This window comes from Camellia sinensis, chromosome 15 (genome assembly GCF_055761805.1).
Source record: "Camellia sinensis isolate YWXY chromosome 15, ASM5576180v1, whole genome shotgun sequence".
NCBI lineage: Eukaryota > Viridiplantae > Streptophyta > Magnoliopsida > Ericales > Theaceae > Camellia > Camellia sinensis.
The window spans coordinates 31,798,969-31,821,148 of NC_138975.1; the positions used below are offsets into that span (position 1 = coordinate 31,798,969).

The 22,180-nt window shown below is 40.0% G+C and overlaps 1 pseudogene; it reads left to right on the plus strand.

Annotated features, from left to right (window-relative positions):
- Positions 1 to 9,275: 9,275 nt before the first annotated feature.
- LOC145812900 (uncharacterized) lies at positions 9,276 to 9,952 on the plus strand (annotated as a pseudogene).
- The last annotated feature ends 12,228 nt before the right edge of the window (positions 9,953 to 22,180 follow it).

The window sequence follows — 22,180 nt, forward strand, 5'->3', positions numbered from 1 at the left end:
GCCAAGTTGGATGATGAAGTGAATCAGAATTGGGAAGACCTGGCTGAGGTGTTTGTCAATTAGTATTTTTACAACACACAAATTGAAACGACGACTCGAGAGCTTGAAGTAACCCATCAGAATCCTAAAGAACCTTTTATGGAATTTGTTGCCAAGTAGAGAACAAAGACAACACAAATGACAGATCGACCTTCTGAGAGGGACCAAGTTTGGATAGTGGTACAAAACCTTGAGCTTGATATGTTACAAAAGTTAATAATCGCTCCACTGTTCACTTTCAAAGATTTGCACGAATTGGGGATATAGATTGAGAGCGCATTTAACAAAGGGATTATTCTTAGAACAAACCGACAAGGAGGATGTATACCAGGAGTACCAATGCTAGTAGTAGCACTATTCCCAAACTCACTGAAATCAATATCGTCGCCACCAATACCAAAATAAACGACCCCTTTGCCAATACCAGCCCAGAAGCAGCCGGCCTGACTTGAGCTCAAGGAAGAACCTTTGCCTCCCTTCATATGAGCCTAACCCACGCACTAAAAGTCCTGGTGAAAAAAGGGTATTTCAAACCTCTTGATCCCCAACCTTTTCCTGACCCACTCCCTGCTAGACATAACCCTACCAAATATTGTGCGTACCATCAACAGCACGATCATGACACCGATCATTACTATCGCCTTCGTCATGAGATTCAGAATCTCATCAACAACCAGACGATAGCTCCACCTCAAGAAGCTAGTGTTACTACTAATCCACTTCCCATCCATGACCAAGTACCTCCTTCTTACCTTAACCTCATCTATACACTACCTCTTACCTTGGACTCCAGTATATATATCACTCCATGCCATCTGCCTCGGCCAGAGGTGTTCATTTTCGAAAATACCGATTTGTGCATGATAGATACACCCAATTTGGTTAGGATACACCAAGAGCACCAAATGACCGAACCTACAACTGCTGAGATATTGAGAGTGATTAAAGACCTTCAAGGAACGGTGGCAGATTTAACCTTTGGGGTTCCAACCTCGTCATTTACTACACCTCATGCTAAGGATTTTTTACCAAAGAATTCTCTAATCTTAGGACAAGCTAAAAGTGGAATGGACCAACCCAAAATTGAAACTGAGATGAAGAATGGTTGTAATAATAGAAGGGTAGCCTAATTAGACACAATGTTCAAAGACATCTCGAGCCTAGGAGATACCATGTCAAAAGCAAATAGGTCTTGCCCAGACATAACAGTCTGACTCTTTGACAGGGCTAAAACAAGTAGCAAGAATGAGTCTGGGGTGACTATTGACCCTTGTGCACATCTCCAATGGGTTATCGAAGCTCTGAAGACCAAGGGCCTGAACAAATGGCAAGTCCTTGCAATTGTTGAAAGGGTTGTGGATGAAACTTTCACCATTCAACACATCAATGCTCAAGTGGGGGTTACTATGGATGAATTCAATGAGAAAAGCCAGGTTGCGGGTACTTTGAATCACAGGTTGGTAAACAAGGGAAGGTCAAACAATGAGGAGATATGCTTTACCAAAAGCACCCATTTTGATTCCAGTCCCAAACCCATGAACACCCAGCCAACACCTACCAACCCATTTGCCAATGTTTCTAAAACTAGTGCTTCCTACTCCCAAAAATGAACTTTCACCCATCTCCACATGAGCCCAACCCACGCCTTGAAGCTACTGATGTAAAAAGGATATCCCAAACTACCCAATCCTTAACCTCTCCCTAACCCTCTCTCACCTAGACACGACTCTACCCAATATTACATATTCCATCAGTAGTACGGTTATCATACTGACCATTGCTTTCACTTTCGTCACAAAATTCAAGACTTAACAAGGTCATCACCCCACCTAAAAATCCTAAAGTTGTTAATAAACCTCTACCTGACTGTAATAGATTTCCACTCCATAACATAAATTCCATCCATGGCTTGCCAACAACCAATCTTGACCTTAACTAACACGGTCAAGATGATGTGTGGAGGCTACCAGGGTAATTGTGAGGCTCAATCTGTAAGACCCAATTTGAAAGTTTGAAATCAATCCTACTGGGTGTGGATCTTAGTATTGCTGAATTGAAGGCAGGTTTGGATCATTCCGTGGGTTACTTGAAGTTTTTCTTGAATTCTGCCGATAGACTTGGAGAGTGAAAACCCCTTTTGACTTAAGAATGCTGATTTTGTTTTGAGTTATGAGTTTTCTTTCTCTTTTCTTGCGTCGTTGCTTCAGTTGAGTCTTTTCCTTTAAGTCGCTATCGTGTACCCTTATGTGTTTGTTTTTTCAATAAGAAAACGATGGGAGTCAAGTTTTTGATCATTTTATTGTGCTTACAATAATTCATGTGTGACCTTTCGAAAATAGAAAAGCTTCGATTTTTTTTTTTTTGAATGAGATTCCATTAACAAGCTCAAGTGTTGAAAAGGATCTCCCAAATGGTTTGAGTGGATTCTAAATTATCATCGCAAAGTCCTTCATGATTTCAAAATTTTAAACTGTTTATTTTGCAGAACTTGCAAAGATTGATTTAGAATTGTACGTGGTATTCTATATTGTCCTGGACATTCTCTTCACATATAGGCAATCATTTTGGCAAGCACAAAATGACTTTCAGATCTCATAATCATAGAATTTCTCCCCCTAGTGTTTTCATTACTTCAAAGAGAAAAGGATAAAATAAACCAAAAAACAGAAAAGAGAAAAGGAAAAAGAGAAAAAAAAGAAAAAAAGAAAAGAAGAAAAAAGAAAGAAAAAAAGAAAATAGAAAAGAAGTCAACCATCAAGCCAGGGGTATCCATTGGAATGAAATCCAATCAATTATGAAGAAAGGAACATTTGTTTGAATTTGGGGAAGCCAATGCAAGAAGGTACCACATTGCGAGAAGAATCAACTTTGAAAATGAAGCGAAAGAAAGGAAGAAGACATGTATAAGAGAATGGAGAACCAAGCTCAAATCAAGATGAAGCCAGTTTCAGTGTTAGGGCAAGGATGACCATTGATCAAATTCACCGCAAATGTTGTAATGTTATACTCGAGAGGTTCGCTAGGTCGAAAACTCAAAATGGTGACCTAGGCAAAAGTTAGAGCATGAAAAATAAGAAATCAAAGAAATAGAGCTCGCAAGGTTGAAAACCCAAAAGGGCAGCTTTGGCAAAAGTTAGAGCGCAAAAGAAGAGAGTTAACATCCGAGTGAACCTCATCCCATGAACTACGTTAGTCCGATTCCCATTCTTGGGATATGTAAGCAACTTCATCCTGAAGTTCGGTCTCAACTATATCCATCTCATCCATCTCGACCTAATACCCTTGCCCAATTCACGTCATCAGTTTCACATCAATCAATGAGCTACACTAACAGTTCCGCATATCATACTTGCATTGGGTAAGGAGAACTATTTTGAATCAACAAGTAGAGAAATTTTTAATACTTGAATTTATTAGTAGAATCTCTAAATTGCACCAAAAAGGAATCAAAACTCAGGTTTTATGAAATTGAGTTTTAAAGGGAACATAAATAATACTAGGGGCACTATGAATGATCAGTCACCTTGAGTCTTTTTCTACTTTTGGGTCAGTTGTGAGTTCTGTTACGTCGTGCCTAGTGTTTGTCTCGGTCTGCACTCTTCATCCAGTCACCTTAGCGTGTCTGTCACTCAAGATTCAATAGAGTGGCATGGTTAAAATTCCATACATGAATATTCGCTCCAAACTCAAAAACAAGTCCATGTGTGGAATTCATAAACGAGTTGAGAATGCCCATACAAGGGGCATCGAGTCCATGATCATTGCAAAGTGTATCCGTCATTACTTTGGAGGGGACTGAAGTAAGTTCTGAACATGTTAGGATAGAAGAGAAGCACAAGTTTGATTGGTTGGTAACTATTCCAGGATCTTATGATCCCTATCATACGTGCCTGCATAATGTTAAAAAATGTGGCCATTGACTGGACACTAGGGGCAATTTTCAGTACATCTGATCGAGCTATCAATTGAACAAGGGACATGAACCCATCATTTCTCTCAGTCTACTCAAAGCCATTTGTTGGGCACTTTTCCTCGGGTTAAGGCAGCTCACCCCTATGACGATTCCGATATGATTCAGCTTTTGAAAGTTGTCTCCAACCATTTCAAAACTCTCTTGGGGTTGCCTTATTCCCTTTGATTAATACATGTGCTTTGGATTATGCATGTATGCTATACACTCTGGTTGATTTGAACTACATGATTGGTTGCTCTTGCTCTTGACTTTGTTCTGTACTTGTAAGAATAAAGAGTTTCGTTGAGTTGCCTCTCTTGGTGTTTTTCAGTTACATTTTAATAAGTTGTGGCAAGTTTCCCTACACTCACTTCATTAGGTACATGATGCACTATTCTACATACTGCTTATTTCACTCTACATACAATACATCACATGATGCACTATCTTGTGCACCCTACATCGCACTCTCTTGTGCACCCTGCATCGCACTATCTTGTGCACATACACAACACTGTCTTCTATACCTGCATCACACTGTCTTGTGTACCCTACATCGCACTATTTTATGCACCTACATCGCACTATCTTGTGCACCTTACATCACACTATCTTATGCACTCATACATGACTGTCTTGTGCACCTGCATCGCACTGTCTTATGCATTCACCTTATATCGCACTGTCTTGTGTACCTACACAGCACTGTTTTGTGCACCTGCATCGCACTGTCTTGTGCATTCACCTTGCATCACACTATCTTGTGCACCCGCACTGTCTTGTGCATTCACCCTGTATCGTACTATCTTGCACTTACACTATCTTGTGCACCTCCACCTATATATTGCCCCCTTTATATCTCTATCATCATCCTATTGCATAGTGTTATATATCATCATTTGCACAACCACTTTTCAAACTTTCCAACAACTTGGTATGAGTAAGTCTAATTCTATCAATATCAAAACCCTAGAACAAGATAGCTCCAAATGCTGAGTTTCAAAAATCCATTTTCCCTTCTAATGTTCGAAGAGTGTTAATCCCCAGCGTGGGTCTAGGAGACCTTAAATCCTCTAAACGTACAATTCCTTTGGTGTTTGTCGTACCTAAACAACTTCAGGTGGTCCGGTATAGCCACATGACTGTGTTTGTAGTGAGTTCCTAGGAGACCAACTGAGATGGTAGAAACTAGAGTTCGAATGACCGAGGCCTAGAATGCAAAGGTTTGGAATTTTTGAGACTAAAGTCTGGTTTAAATACCTATTCAAAACATCCTCGGCTTGAAATCTGTATGGAAGCCCTATAGGTTGAGGTAACTTGTAGGCGCCTTAATTCTAGATATTGAACCAACTTAGTTTGTCACCCTGTTGGAGAATAGGAAAAGTTACAAACATAGCTAGGGAGAAAAGTAGTACCCGTGGTTTTTGCATGAAGATTATGCCTTTTTGAGCATTTGGGGTCCTTGAGATTGTTTTCTTTGCTTGGAAGTGCAAGATAAAAGAAGAAGTCTTAAAACAAAAAGAGAATGAAGATCCCCAGCAGAACAAGGTGAGACATCGTCGATTACCCCCATAAGGTGCTTTCTAAAGCGCTACTTCCTAGCTGCTACATCATATCTATTATCTAGTACCTCTATCGCATTGCATCTAGCATCTATCACATACATCTACGATACTATCCAGTACATCTATTACATCCATTACATCTCATTGCCTGCATCATTTCCATGTTAATCATGTGCTCATACCTTTTCTGCGTAAATCATGGTTCTATGTTAATGTGTATTCACGTATTCTACAAGAATTGTGGTCTAAGGGTGTCGGCACCTTTTTTATATTTGATGTGGTTTGGCTTGTGTCTATGCCTTTTCTAGGTAAGATGTAATTCAGCCTGCCCCCTATTCATTTTATCCATTGCATCGTACTTTATCTTGTTGCATTTATCCTTTTCGCGTAAACACATTTAGGATCCTTATCATCCCATTCCATTATTATTTCTCAATAAATCATTACCCAGCAGATTATTCCTCACCTATATCATACCACCAAATTACTTGTACTCTTTCTATGAAAGACATAGTTTTTACATTTTCTCTCACTCATTTCATGTTAAAACATGGTTCAGTTATTTGCAAGGACCCATGCCACGTTGAGGCCAGTATTGAGGGTGTAGACACTTAGCCTGTGTTAGGCGTCGTTTGGCTCACATCCACTTTTTTTCTATGTAAAACATAGTTTTATTTGCATTTTCATTTTTTTATGATATTTGTGTGGTAGGCACAACTCGTGGTTTGATTATTTCGTTACATTGTGTATTATTTGCATCCTGCCCCAGAACTATGCTGGTTTCATTCCTTGCAAAGGGATACGTAGGCAACCCTCTAGTTTAACGAACTGTATCTGTATTTTGTTTGTTTTCCCAAGTCTTACGGCCTCGTCAAATGAGTCGTCTTCGGGCTTTAACACTCATGTCATTCATGACGTACCGAGTTCTGTCAAAGAGGGGTAATCGTAGACACCTCATTTTTTACAGCCCCTAAGACTTAGGCGCTTCATTCTGAACACCCGATGATAAAATGTTATGCTGTGCAATCATTCAAACCTTCAACAAAAGAATTCAGTTTTGAGCTTCAAGCACCTAAAACTTGCACCCCATTTTCACCAAAAACCTTTTTGTCTAGCCTAACCACTTAGAGAGCAGTAAGCCAACATATGGCCGGCAAGCCACTTTCTTGGGCCGGTTGTACATAATCTTGGCCGGCCAGCCATGTTTATTGTAGAAGATATTTTTGCAACAGCAGGCTGCTGTCATGCACGAGATTTTGGCCACCTGTCCTTTTTGAAGATATTTACGACCAAAACGTTTCAAAATCTATAAATACAACCCATCCCCTCAAGTTTTGGGGGTTGAACAAAATTTTCCCAAAGGCTTAGATGACTATAAAAAGCACTTCTCTATCCTCTTGAATATAGATAAACTATAGATACACCATTGAAGCTCAAACTTGAAGTTTTTTGCTAAAAGTTCAAACTATTTTTTCAGAAACTTGAGGGTGTTTAGAATTAAGTTTGTTAACTAAGAAGATCTTTCTCTCTTCAAGATGTGAACTTTGAACATCATCTTTTCTCCTACTCTTTTCCTCTTTTTTTCCTGTCTTTACATACTTTTTTTTAGAAAATTTTGGGGCTGAAATATGTGATTTAAGGTTACGAAAAGTGGAGGGGTTAGCCACTCTTTCTTAGGCTTGCTTGCTAGATGTAACCTCTTAGTGCTCTTCCATTTTTGCTCAAATTTTCCACCTCTTAAACATAATTTTTAGCACTTTTTGTGTTGTTTGTGGGCTGTTTAATATGTTAATTTATGCTTTGAATACTATAGTTGTATTGTTGTAAGTCTTCATGGATTTGGTACGTTTAGGATATAGTAACCAATCCATTTGAGTTGATTGTTTTTGCTTTGGTTTTTATAGCTTTTCATAGTATATTTGGAACCTTGTGGTTGTGGAAGGGTTAAAACTTTAGCCACCTCTCCACAAGTTTGATCAACTAGCTATAAATTTCTAGCTTTCTTTATGTATATTGGAACCTTGTAGGAGGGTTAAAACTTTAGCCACCTCTCCACAAGTTTGATTAACTAGCTATAAATTTCTTGTTTTCTTGAAGCTAGCTAGTAGCTTCCACGTCAAAAGCCTCTTCTTGATCGTTTTTGAAACATGGAAATAGATGTTTCATCCTTATTCCATGGATAGGAAGAAGAATTTACAACAATTTTTAAGTGATTCCCCTTTTTTATCTTAGACGCTTCTATGATCATCACATACTATCTTGTGATGTTTGATGGTCCATGAAGCATGTCCATCTTTTTCTTCAAGTAACTTTATGATAACAAAGAGGTTGCTTTCCATTGTGTTAGTAAAGCTTTTTCCTATCACTTCTAAGATTATCATGCAACAACTTTGCAGTAGTTGATGATTTGAGAAACGAATCTGTCCTTTCCTTGAATACCTGCATGATAGGGGAGGGCAAAAGGGAGAAATATCCTTTGGAAATCCTCTGTCTTACTCTGTCTCAAGTCTGTTATAGCAGGTTTTCCTCCAAAAACAATGGCCAACTGGCTATTTTACTGTACGGCCGACCAGTTAATCAAGCCAGCTGACCAAACCTTTTGTACGATAGTGTTGGATTTTCAACAAAACAGAGTAGATCCGGAGGCAAAAAAAAAAAAAAACTATTTTCTGGCTGCAAACAGGGCAGTTTCTGGCAGTAAGCAGATAAGTTTTTCTAGAGGATATTCTTGCTCGTAATCAAGCGATTCCTCGACTCTCATGCAATTCCTTTAGATTAGTCTCTTTGAAATTCATACTTGGAATAATTAGTTAATTCATTTAGGTATGTAATAATTAGTTAATTAGGACATTTGGACTTTCTTGTGAATAGGGCAAATTTGTAACACTTGATGTATGTCTTCCAACCCCAATTTCTCCCTTCCTTTTATTTAAATGCTTATTGTGGTTATACAAAGTATCATATTTTCCTTCATCACTACCATGATTTGTATCCATTTTTCGCATCCATTAAGGTTCAGCTCATCATACTTGATATCATTGATTATTTCTTACTTGAATATGTGGGGTACCACATGCTTTGAGTGGATCCATATTGTTGGACCATTTTAATATCTTTTATTTATTTATTTTTATTTATTATTTTTTTAAATATGACTTTGTCTTGTTCGTGAATCTCATTTTGTTTGGTAAATGGAGATTCATTTGTTTTTGGTGACTTTTTGTTTTGTTCATGAATTGAGATTAATTAGAAGGTCATGGGGTTGGTGGTGAGTTAATGGTCATTATTATTATTATTATTATTATTATTATTATTATTATTATTATTATTGGTGTAATTTGTAAGATCCTAGTGGCCTATAAATTGTTCCTCTCATCTACTCTTTTCTACACCAACTATTTTTCTATACTTGATAGATTACTAGCCAAAAAAGCGTGTTTTTTCTTTATGGAGCTTTGGGTTCACCATCTTATGTAGAGTTGGCCTGAACCATACGACAAGTGGTCAGGTTGTTGTATCCTAGAGGAGACAAGTCATAGTTTAGTGCCTGCTGCATCAGTATTTGGGTTCTTCCTACCACAGTGGGCTTGATCTCCTTAAAGAAAACAAGATATCCGTGCCTCAGCTTGATCTATTTTTGTCTCATTTTTTTTTACATTATTTATCAATAAAATATAATTTTTCTGTTATTTTCACCAACAATTTTAAGGAGATCAAACATGGAACAAGTATTAGAAAAAACCAATGACGGAATTGGAGATCTCAACAGGCCTTTCAAGTTTAAGGGAGTTCATTTTAAGATGTGGAAAGGAAAAGTTATTTTTTACCTCAGCCTGTTGAAATTTGCCTATGTTCTTACCGAGAAGAACCCAAACAAAATCCCAACCGAGGAGATCAATGATGAAGACTACAAGGCACATGAAGCAAAAGTGGCTTCATAAAATACAGATGGGTATAAATGTTATTTTTATCTCTTAAATTGCCCTGCTGATCAATTTTGTGATTATTATGACACCATTTACACTTCCGCAAGAAAATTTGAAAAGCTTTACAGACTAAGTATGATACTAAAGAGGCAGGAACAAAAATGTATGCAGTTAGCCGATTTTTGCGCTACCAAATGGTGGATGGAAAATCTGTTGTAGAGCAAGCACAAGAGTTCCAAATGATAGTTGCAAAAGTAAGATCTGAAAGCATCAAGATTGGTGACAACTTGGTAGTTGCAGGACTTGTTGACAAGTTATCACCATCTTGGAGAGAATTCCAAAAGAGCATACACCACAAACAAAAGGATACTTCCTTAGAGGCGTTGATCACTCGTATCCGAGTCGAAGAGGAGGCTAGAGGCCAAGATGCTTTAATAACACAAGAGGGTAATGACAATTCCACTACAAAGGTAAACTTTGTTTCATTTATAGGTTGTCTTCTATTAATTTTTTGCATACTCGCTTGTGTCATATTAACAATAAATATGTGGGAATCATGAGTAGTTTAGGATAAATTCCTAAAGTGAAAAAAAAAAATTGAGAAATGTGAAGTTTGCAGTAAAGCAAAAATTACCAAGAGGCCTCATAAAAGTGTTGAGAAAAATACCGAATTACTAGAATTATTTCATACTGATTTGTGTGAGTTTGAAGGAATTTTAACTCGTGGTGGTAACCGATATTTTATCACTTTTATTGATGATTTTTCAAAATATACAAACGTATATTTATTAAAAAATAAAAGTGATGCTTTTGAGAAATTTAAAGAATTCATTTTTAAAGTGGAAAATCAATTCGATAAAAAGATTAAGAGAATTAGAAGTGATAGAGGCCAGGAGTATGAATCTCTCAAATTCAACTCTTTTTTTCAGCCATTGGGAATTATTCATGAGACTACTCCACCATATTCACCTTCATCTAATGGCATAGCTGAAAGAAAAAATAGAACGTTAATTGATTTGACGAATGCTATGCTTATTGATTCAGGTGCTCCCTCAAATCTTTGGGGCAAGGCTATTTTGACCGCTTGCCATGCGATAAATAGAGTGCCACACAAAAATACTAAAATTGTACCTTATGAGTTGTAGCGGGGGCATAAACTAAATTTAGGTTATTTGAATGTTTGGGATTGTTTAGCTTTTGTGGGGCTTGCAAATCCTAAATAACCTAAATTGGGTAAACAAGCTACCACTTGTGTTTTTCTTGGGTACACGTTGCATAATATAGCTTATAGATTTTTTGATATGGAAAATAATTTTATTTTTGAATCAGGCGATACTATTTTTCAAAAAAATAAATTTCCTTTCAAATCTAGAAATAGTGGGGGTCAAATAATTTTTGAAAAAAATTATCCATGTCTAGCTTTTCTACTCCATCTCAAGTTTTCAAGAACAAGAAAATTTTCAAATCCAACCGAGGAGTAAACGAGCTAGAGTTGAAAAAGATTTTAGCCTTGACTATTATCTTTACAATGTGGAAGGATTTCCTTTTACGGTGCAAGAAGTTTTATCATCACCTAATGCTATTTTCTGGAAAGAGGCTATAAATAATGAGATAGATTCACTACTTTCAAATAAAACATGGAAGCTAGTAGATTTACTTCTAGGTTGTAAAACTATTGGGTGTAAATGGGTCCTTCTTAAAAAAAATCTTAAACCGGATAGAACTATAGATAAATATAAAGCGAGGCTTGTCGCTAAAGGTTTTAAGCAACAAGTTGATCTTGATTTCTTTGATACTTTTTCTTTGGTTACTAGAGTTACATCCATTAGACTGTTGATAGTAGTGGCTGCAATTCATGATTTAAAAATTCATCAAATGAATGTGAAAACAACATTTTTAAATAGAGATCCAGATGAGGAGATTTACATGGACCAACCTGAGGCTTTGTAGAGCCTGGCCAAGAAAGGAAGGTGTGTAACCTAACTAAATCCCTTTATGTTTAAAAACAAGCTTTTAAACCGTGGCATGAGAAATTTGATTCCTGCATGCTTGAAAATGACTATAAGACTAATGAATGTGATAAGTGCATATATGATAATACTTGTGAGAATGCATATGTGATTATTAGCCTATATGTGGATGATTTACTTATCTTTAGCTCTAATTTGCATATTATAAATGAGACTAAAAATATGCTTAATAGCCACTTTGAAATGAAAGATCTTGGTAAGGCCAATTTTATTATAGGAATTAAAATTACCAAGACTAATGATGGCATTTTTCTTGATCAGTCGCATTATGTTGAGAAAATTTTAAAGAAATATAACTGTCTAGGCTGTAAACATGTTGCTACTCCTTTTGATGCAAGCATACGTTTATCTATTGTAACAAATGAAAAAGAAGTGACTAATCAAAAGAAATATGCTAGCATGATTGGTAGTTTGAGATATGCTACTGACTGTACTAGACCTGCATATACTGTTGGAGTACTTAGCAGATTTATTAGCAAGCCAAGTTGAGATCATTGGCTAGCCATAGGAAGAATTATGAGATATTTATCTGGTACCAAAAAAATTATGGTTTGTTTTATAACAAGTATCTTGCAATACTTAAGAGATATAGTGATGTCGATTGGAACACTTTGCTAGGTGATTCTCTCTTTCTACCTCAGGTTTTATTCTTACCTTGGATGGTGGGGCTATATGTTAAAAGTTTTAAAAAAAAACTATAATTGCTAATTCTACAATGGAAGGTGAGCTTATAGCATTAGTTTCAGCATGTGAAGAAGTGAATTGGTTGAGAGCCTTGTTACATGAAATCCTTTTTTGGGAAAAACTAATTTTTCATGTGTTAATTCATTGCGATAGCACTGCTGCTATTGGCAGAGTGAACAACCATTTTTATCATGGTAAATCCAGACCTATTCGAAGGAAACACAATAATGTGAGATCCTATTTGAGTAATGGCATCATAACTGTGAATTATGTAAAATCTTGTGATAATTTTGCGGATCCGTTAACCAAGGTGTAGACGTCCCCGAACGTCCCGAGAGGGAAATCCCCCGTTTTGTTCGTATGGGCTCACTACAGTTTAGGACTCAAATGTGACGGTCCTGTATCAAATCTCGCAGAGTGCAATACAAGACCGATGAATCATCAAAGAGTCCAAATCTGGCAAATCGTTTTTTTGAAAACAGATTTTTTTGAAAGAAGTGCCAAACATGGACTGCTTTACCAGATACAGAGTCGCCACCTAAATATTTTATTTTGGGGAATTTAGGAAACCCTGACTCGTTTGCCTAAGGCCACGTGTCCGTCATCACTAAAGTTGCCTCGGCTTGGGAACTTGGGTACGATTGGGGAAGGTCACTTCGTGAGCACCCCCGCTCGCCCGATCGATGATCAGCCTCTACTAACCATGATATCGGGTTTTGAAAACATTATGCATTCTTATTCCGGTTATTAGCCTAGATTTACTATGTGATGCGCACAGCATACAAGTATAGACTGGATTGCCTAAGTTGGAACAAAGCATCGCACATCCAATTGTTTTGAAAATGGATCGAAGTTTGCTACTCGCAAGTAGGCTAAAACACGGGTTTCGATGAATTATCCCAACTCAAGCAACCCAACCTTCGCCCACAAGCATTCAGGCAGGTATATCACATAAGCACATAGCCTCATGGTAAGCATGCTATCATGGCAGTCACTCACACACATGCAAGGATGCTAAAGCATAAATACTTACCGAGTACTCCAAGCCAAAACAGAAACTAGTTAGTAATCAATGCATGATCCTAGTTCATGTTAAGATGGCTAATGCAACACATGCAAAATGCAACTAAGATAGGCTCAGCTATTCTAAAATGGCATACGAAATGCAACAACTGATACAAGTATTCAACTCGGAATTGAAATACAATGTAGTTAGTATGATGCGCCGAGCCCGGTGCATGCAATACAGATGAATGATGCAAACATGCAACCATAAGTATGCTAACTGAAACATGCCCTAATCTAACCATCATAAGCTGGTAAATAAAAGGGAGAAAGACGTGGGGTTGGAAGACATACATCACACACACGCACACTTATTACAATTGTGCCCTCGCTCGGAGGGTCCGAATGAATAGTACAAACTATCGAGCTAATCTAAGCTAAATAATAAATTACAGCTAATTATTACACAACATTAATTAATCAACAAATTAACTAAGTAAGCAATAAACTAGCATGCAAACTAAATACAATGGACTACCTCAGCTCTGTTTCGGATGGCGAAGGGTGTATGCATGCTCGAGTCGCCTCGTCGGGAAATTCCATCGCGATGCCTCGTCTCGCCTTTGTTTGCAATTGATTTTAGAAATTTGCACAAGGCTCCAAGAGGCTGAAACTCCACCTTGGGAAGGCCACCGACCAGTTATTGGCTTGTGAAACACCTGCCGACCACCTTTTGTGGTGGAAACCAAAAAAGGTGGTCGGCCTGCCAAAAAACCTGGTTGGCCGACCACTTTCTGTCCTTGGATTCTGGTTTTTCTGCAACAAAGGCAAGAGGGAGAGAAAGCAAGGTATTTTCAACATATGTGTGCAAGACCACTCTCCCCGTCCTTGCACAAGCTCAAGGGAGTGTAGACCTCGATCCTCGTGCCAGCAATCACACATCTCGATGCATGATGGCTGAGGAGTCAAATTGCACGACTCAATGGAATGAATGTAAGTATGAACACATGAAGCCAACAATTCTATCATGGGTAATCAAGAATGCCGATGACCGGGGATCGAGGCACATTTCATCATTTGGAGTATGAAATTTCCCTCGTTTCTCGTGTTTGGACTAACTCCTACTCCAAACACAATGTAATATGCATGACATGCACAAATGCAACTAGCATGCAATCCTAATGCAATGCGACCTAACCATGCAAACATGCAAGGATGAGATGCAAACATGCTACTAGAATACACAATGCTATAAACTATATGGCATACACAATGCGACTAACAACCTAGCATACGCAATGCACACACGAAGATGGACATACACAAAGGCATAATCAAAGCATACACAATGCGATGGTCAAACATGCAACAACATGAACCAAATGGCATACACAATGCAAAGTGGACTTAAACCAATATGAGTTGACCTCAGCCACACTGAAATCAGTGGCCATGTGATGAAAATGAGACAACCGAGATACATGCAAATATGTCACCCAATGCATGCTAGATGGCCCGGGAATCGAAACTAGTGAAGTGTGCTACACTAGAGGTATCCAAAGCAATGCACCAATGGCAAAACCAACCCCAAACAGACCCTAGGCAGGTCTGAAACAGTGGGGAAATGGCCTAAAATGATGGTTCGGAATGCAAAGAAATGGAGCTCATTCAATGGTCGGTAAATGAGGCATACAAGCCCGACTCTTGAACACATTTAAAGAGTACAAAACATGGCAATATGGCATTCAAAAAAGCTCTAAAATATGATGTATAGTGGGCCCAAAACATGAACACACCTCAGTATATGCATGGAATGGACCTCAAAACTCAAAGTTAAGCATGGGTATTGAACTACAAGCAAGCAAAACAAACATCATTCAATTATGAGATCTAAAAAACAGAGCTAGGGCAGTCCAAAATACGCACAATATCAGTTTAAGGCATGGCCAAAAAGTGCTAACATGAAGGGTCAACAAAGCATGCGAAGTAAGCTAGTGAACCATGATTTACACTACACGTATATGAAGCACATGAGGGCTCACCAAACAAACCAAAAACAGAAGTATTGTAAAGCCCTAAAAATTAACCCATTATATATATCTATCATTGACATGCATTATTTAAAGAAAACACTTCAATAATTCATTATAATATTCATCAGAGTCTTACAAAACAAAAGCATTACATGTAACATCAAATTAAATGCCCTACAGGCTTACATCTTTCTAAGCCAACACGTGGACACGAACGTATGAGTTCTAACTCAATTACAAATAAAGCCCTAGGCTTGAGAGTTTACATGTACTAACAAATAAAAGCAAATAACTGAAAATAGTCTTCAGAATCCAAGTCCTTCCAAGCTAAGTCCTTGGAGGTAGCTTATCACCTGAACCTGAAAATGATGTTCCCATAAAGGGTGAGCCACAGCCCAGTAGAGATATACTAAACCACATATAAGCAATGAATAAAGCAATAGCATTCAATAGATGGTTAACCAAAATAATCAATTACTTCATTTTACAGTCTCATGTCACTATTGTCTAAGATATGTTTTATTTTCCAACTTTATCAATATGGCTCAGAACCTGGCCAAACTTACAACAGTGAATTATATATATATCATATTCACATTCTTCCAATATCAACAAACAACTGAGACTCAAGCTCAAATCAAAACACTTCATACTTCCAGCTTGATACACGTTTTAGTGCTGTATCAATAAAAACACTTCTATATAAATAAGCACACATAAAAGTGATGCTAATGGAGTCCATCCCCTATCTCCTCCCAAACAAAATCCGGTTTAGAGGTCCATCCCCTATCTTCCCCTAAACCGTGGAGTACATCCCCTATCTCCTCCCACACAAAACAATGTATGTAAACACATAACATATACAGCACACAATCAATACACACAATGTCTGTATTAATTCAACAGTCAAAATTGATGACTTAATCAAAGATTAGTTTCATTTATCCCTAATCCACATGCAGTGTCTACAACAATCACAGCTATCCTCCACCGATAGCCCAAAACAGTTATTTCTAGACTGAAAATAAATATATCAACAATTCAATGGGTGTGTGATTTAAATTACCCAACTACACCTCTTAATCAATGAATCCCTCAATTCCATGAATTAATTATACGAATTAATTTAATAATACAACTAGGTTTTTCCCAAAATTTACCAAGGTATCCCCAACATATCAAAATACTAGAACTTAGAACAAAACCTATAAAATGGAGTAGGAAATCCCTACCTCGAAGAAAACAACCCAATTGGTGAAGACAGAGATGAGTGCCCAAATACCAATGTGCTCCAAATCGCCAAATGTTCAGATTAAATGAAGCCCTCGACTCCCTCTATCTTTTTAATAAAGCAACTAGGGCAGAAACACACTCTAAATAGATCAAACCTAAGAAAGAAGGTGAGTAGGGAGAGAGAGAAGTCGGACCTAGGGTTTGGAATCAGAAAGAAGATAAAAATGACTGATCAAAACCCGCTGCTGCGTATATAAACTGGACAGGCTCGCTCGAGCGAAGACTTGGTCGCTCGAGCGACCAGACACAGAGATGCTACGCTCGAGCCAAGGAAGCCTTGCTCGAGCCAACAACCCAAAAGCTCGCTCGAGCGAAAGAAAACTCGATCGAGCGAAGAACTCAAACCCTCAGGTCTGTAACCAGACACACGCTCGAGCGAAGGAACTAATGCTCGAGCGAAGAACGAACTAACTCGCTCGAGCGAAGAAAAGCTCGCTCGAGCCAAGAATGCAAAGCTACAGGTCCAAACCAGACGCAAACTCTCGCTTGAGCTACCAAACCCCGGCTCGAGCGAAGAACCAAAACAACAGCTCGCTCGAGCGACACACTCCTCGCTCGAGCGAAGATCCAAAATTCTGGACAGCAACACTTGGTTTCTAAACCCAACCAACCTGAAACAAACCTGCTCAACACATTCTATAACTCCAAATGAGAACATAAGGGACAACAACAACAATTATAAAATGACAGAATCTACGGAACCTAAGTCCGGATACAATAATCAAATGGGAAAAGACCGGGGTCGCTATAACCTCCCCCCCCTTAAAAGAATTTTATCCCCGAAATTAAGCATAAGTTTGTAAACAAAACAAGTTTTTTTTTTTTTTCTCAAAGACATTATATAACAACAATACACATCTTACCCCAATACTGGTCACCTCATCTCTTTATCAAGGGGTATCACACATTATATATATATAACAACATATATCTCAACCTGTATCATTATTATGCACTATTCCTTTCAATATTAACAATTCCCATATCATATTCAATCGCATGATATATACAACCCATTCAACAATGTACTCAATAGATGCAATGTTACACTAAACTTCTATAATGAAGCAAGTTTCAAGATACATCCATTTACCAATACAAACTCAACGGTTTTACAACTTAAGACATATGTAAAGCTCTTTAAGTTCAACAATATAATAGAATCTAATTATAAGATTATAAATCAACAAACATGTCCAGATATTTCTCGCGGACTTCCAATTCACGTTCCCAGGTGGCTTCCTCCACTCCGTGATGTTTCCACAAAACTTTGACCAAAGGGATGGTTTTGCCTCGCAAAACTTGATCCCGCCTATCCAATACCCGAACCGGTCTCTCCTCATACGAGACATCCTCATCAACCACTAAATCGGTCCAATCCAACACATGTGATGGATCCGGCTCATACTTCCGAAGCATACTCACATGAAACACGTCATGTACTCCGGACAGGTGCGGCGGTAAAGCTAAACGATAAGCAGCCTCACCAATCCTCTCAAGGATCTCAAACGGACCAATGAACCGAGGGGACAACTTCCCGCTCTTCCCAAACCTCATCAATCCCCATCTAGGTGATATCTTCAGAAAGACATGATCACCCACCTCAAACACCAAAGGTCTCCTCCTACGGTCGGCATAAGATTTCTGACGACTCTGTGCTGTAACAAGTCTCTTACGGATAAGCTCAACTTTCTCCGTCGTTTCCCTCACCAACTCCGGACCCAACAGAGGTGCATCACCCACCTCGGCCCAACAAACAGGAGATCTACACGGTCGGCCATACAAGGCCTCAAATGGTGCCATACCGATACTAGACTGGAAACTGTTGTTGTAGGCAAACTCCACCAACGGCAAGTGCCTCTCCCACGACCCACTAAAGTCTAGAACACAACCCCGAAGCATATCCTCAAGGATCTGAATAGTATGTTCGGACTGCCCGTCAGTCTGAGGATGATAAGCCGTGCTAAAGGTCAACTTAGTGCCTAAGGCACTCTGCAAACTCTGCCATAACCTGGCCGTAAAACGAGGATCTCTATCTGAGACGATCGTCACTGGAACCCCGTGTAACCTCACTATGTCCCGAATGTACAAGTCGGCAAGATGATCTACCGAATCTCTCACGCGCATAGGAATGAAGTGCACCGACTTAGTCAACCGGTCCACAACTACCCAAATAGCATCACTACCCCGCTGAGTCCTCGGAAGACCCACAACGAAGTCCATAGTGACGTGTTCCCACTTCCACTCGGCAATAGGCAAGGGTTGCAACAAACCCGCTGGCCTCTGATGTTCGGCCTTCACTTGCTGACAAGTAAGGCACTTAGATACGAAAGCTGCCACATCTCTCTTCATACCCCGCCACCAAAACTGGCGACCCAAATCCCGATACATCTTAGTGCCTCCCGGATGCACCGCAAGGCGTGAATGATGGAACTCTCGGAGTACCTCCTCTCGGCAAGACTCCGGCACAAACAGACGGTCTCGGTATCTCACACTGAGGTCGGAATACACCGTCAGACCTTTCTCAACCTTCCCACTGGAAATCTTCTCACGGAGGGATTCTACCTCAAGGTCACCCCCCTGAGCCTCTAACACTCGAGTCACAAGTGTAGGCTGTGCAACAACAGAAAACAAGGCCGCAGCCTCAACAGATTCGCCCAAAAGGAAATTAAACTCCCCAAGTGCACCCAACATCTCCCATTCCCGGATGGCTATACTAGCTATGTCACCAACAGGTTTCCTGCTAAGGGCATCGGTCACCAGATTGGCCTTTCCCAGATGATAATGCAATTCAAAGTCATAATTCTCTATGAACTCCAACCACCTCCTCTGCCTCAAGTTCAAGTCTTTCTGTGTAAACAAATATTTCAAACTCTTATGATCCGAGAATACCTCAAATCTCTCACCATAAAGATAATGCCTCCAAATCTTCAAGGCAAATATCACAGCTGCTAACTCTAGATCATGTGTAGGGTAATTCTGCTCGTGAATTTTCAACTGATGTGAGCCAAAGGCAACTACTTTCCCTTCTTGCATTAATACACAACCCAAACCCTCTCGTGAGGCGTCACAATAGACTGCATAACCCAACCCTCTCTCTGGAATAATCAAGACTGGGGCGGTGGTCAGTCTAACTTTCAACTCCTGGAACGACTTTTCACAAGTCTCACTCCATACAAATTTTACTCCCTTCCGAGTCAATCTAGTCAAAGGCGAAGCTAATCTGGAGAAATCTTTCACAAACCGACGATAATACCCAGCTAACCCCAGAAAACTGCGGATCTCAAACACACTCTTAGACTGTGCCCAATCTTGTACTGCCTCAGTCTTGGATGTATCAACAGACACTCCTTCCCCAGAAACTACATGGCCTAAGAACTTGACCTCTTCTAGCCAGAACTCACACTTCCCAAACTTATCATAAAGCTTATGGGCTCTAAGTAACTCAAGCACCACTCTCAAGTGTTCCTTGTGCTTCTCCTCAGAAGGTGAATAGATAAGGATGTCGTCCACGAATACGACTACAAAACGATCTAAAAATTCCCGGAATATCCGGTTCATCAAATCCATAAAAACTGCCGGTGCATTGGTGAGCCCAAATGGCATCACCAGAAACTCATAGTGGCCATACCGCATATGGAATGCCGTTTTCGGAATATCCTCCTCCCTGACTCTTAACTGATGATAACCCGATCTCAAGTCTATCTATGAGAAACAACGGGAACCCTTCAACTGATCGAACAGATCATCTATACGAGGCATAGGGTACTTATTATTAACCGTAGCCCGATTCAACTTCCGGTAATCTATACAAAGTCTCAAAGCACCACCTTTCTTTTTAACAAAGAGGGCCGGTGCTCCCCACGGCAAAACACTAGGACGTATAAAACCCTTGTCGAGTAACTCCTGGAGCTGAATCTTCAACTCAACTAACTCGGCTGGGGCAAAACGATAAGGTGCCATAGAAATCGGCGCCGTGCCGGGCACTAGGTCAATAGAGAATTCAATCTCTCGATGCAGTGGCAAACCAACAAGATCCTCGGGAAAGACGTCTGAATACTCACAAACCACCCTTGGCAACACAATCTGAGTCTCATCATCCTCACTAATCGAAAGGTTAGCAAGTAGACCACTAAGTTCACTTCGTCCTCGCGGAACATACCCCGGTGGTAACACATTACCAACCCGGTCCCCCAGAAAATGAAAATACTCTCCGCTCACGGTACAACAAGTGACCCTCTGGCGGTAGCAATCAATAACTGCCCGGTATGACGATAACCAGTCCATACCCAAAATAACATCGAAACCCCTCATAGGCATAACTACAAAGGAAAATGGGATTCTATGATAATCAACCTCTATATCACAACCCCTAACACCTTGTTTCAAGATCAATTCACCCCCAAGAGGTGACACTACACAAATAGGAGATGCTAACTGTGCTAACTCCAACTCCAAAACAGATGCAAATGCAGCAGACACAAAGGAATGAGATGCACCCGTATCAATCAAAACATTAGCAACCGAGTTGCAAAACAAGAAGGTACCTCTCACAACTGATGGTACCGGCACAAGATCCTGAGCGGTAACAGCATACACGCGCCCAGACGACCTCTGATCAACCTGCTCAACCCTAGGAGCATAAGATTGCTGCACCGACTGGGACGATGAAGCCCCCTGATTGGCCCTCAAGGCCTGACCCGACTGAGCTGGCTGCTGACCCTGATTCTGCCTCAAACCAGATGCACCAGGTGTGCCACCCAACTGCGGGCAATACCTCTTCATATGCCCTGGCTGACCACACTGATAACAGGAGAGTGGCTGGCCTCTACCCTGACTCTGGCTTTGAGATCGAGCCGAAGAAGATACTGCTCTCTGAACTCCTCCCCTCTGAGGACAAACTGGAGACTTGTGGCCCAGCTGGCCACACTTAAAACAGGTAATGTCTCCCTGACTGCCTTTCCCCAAACTAGCACTCGGCACAGGAAAAGTTGATCTAGAAAAGCTACCCTGAGACTGCTGAGGATTAAAACCCTTCTGTCTCCTACCATCACTCTGACTATCCTGACTTCTCTTGAAGCCCTTCTGTCCTTCCTCCTCCTCCTGCATCATAATTTCCATGTGGGCTGCAGCATCAACCATACGCCCATAATCCCGAATCATAGTTCCCCCAACTCTCAGCTTGAGGCCACGCCTCAACTTCTTCTCAAACTCGATACAACGTCGTTCCTCAGACGCCACCAACTCTGGTGCAAACCTGGACAAGCTAGTAAATGCAGCCTCAAACTCGGCCACTGAAGAACTCGATTGCTTAAGCTGACAAAACTGGTCTCTCAGCTTCTCTCTAACTGCTGGAGATAAGAACCTCTCCTGGAAAGCATTCACAAAAGCCTCCCATGTACCTCCTATACGGCCCTTAGTAAACTTCCACCACTGACCCGCATCCCCCTTCAACTGGAAAGATGCCAAGGTCACTTTCAACCCTTCGTCTTCGATACCAAGCATCTCAAACGTCTTCGTTGTCTGTTCGAGCCATTCATCTGCCTTAAGCGGCTCTTTAGGATCACCCACAAATTCATCCGGATTAGACCGGAAGAACTCCCTCTTCAGAAAGGAGGGTCCTGCATCTGCAGCAACATCCCGAGCTTGATTC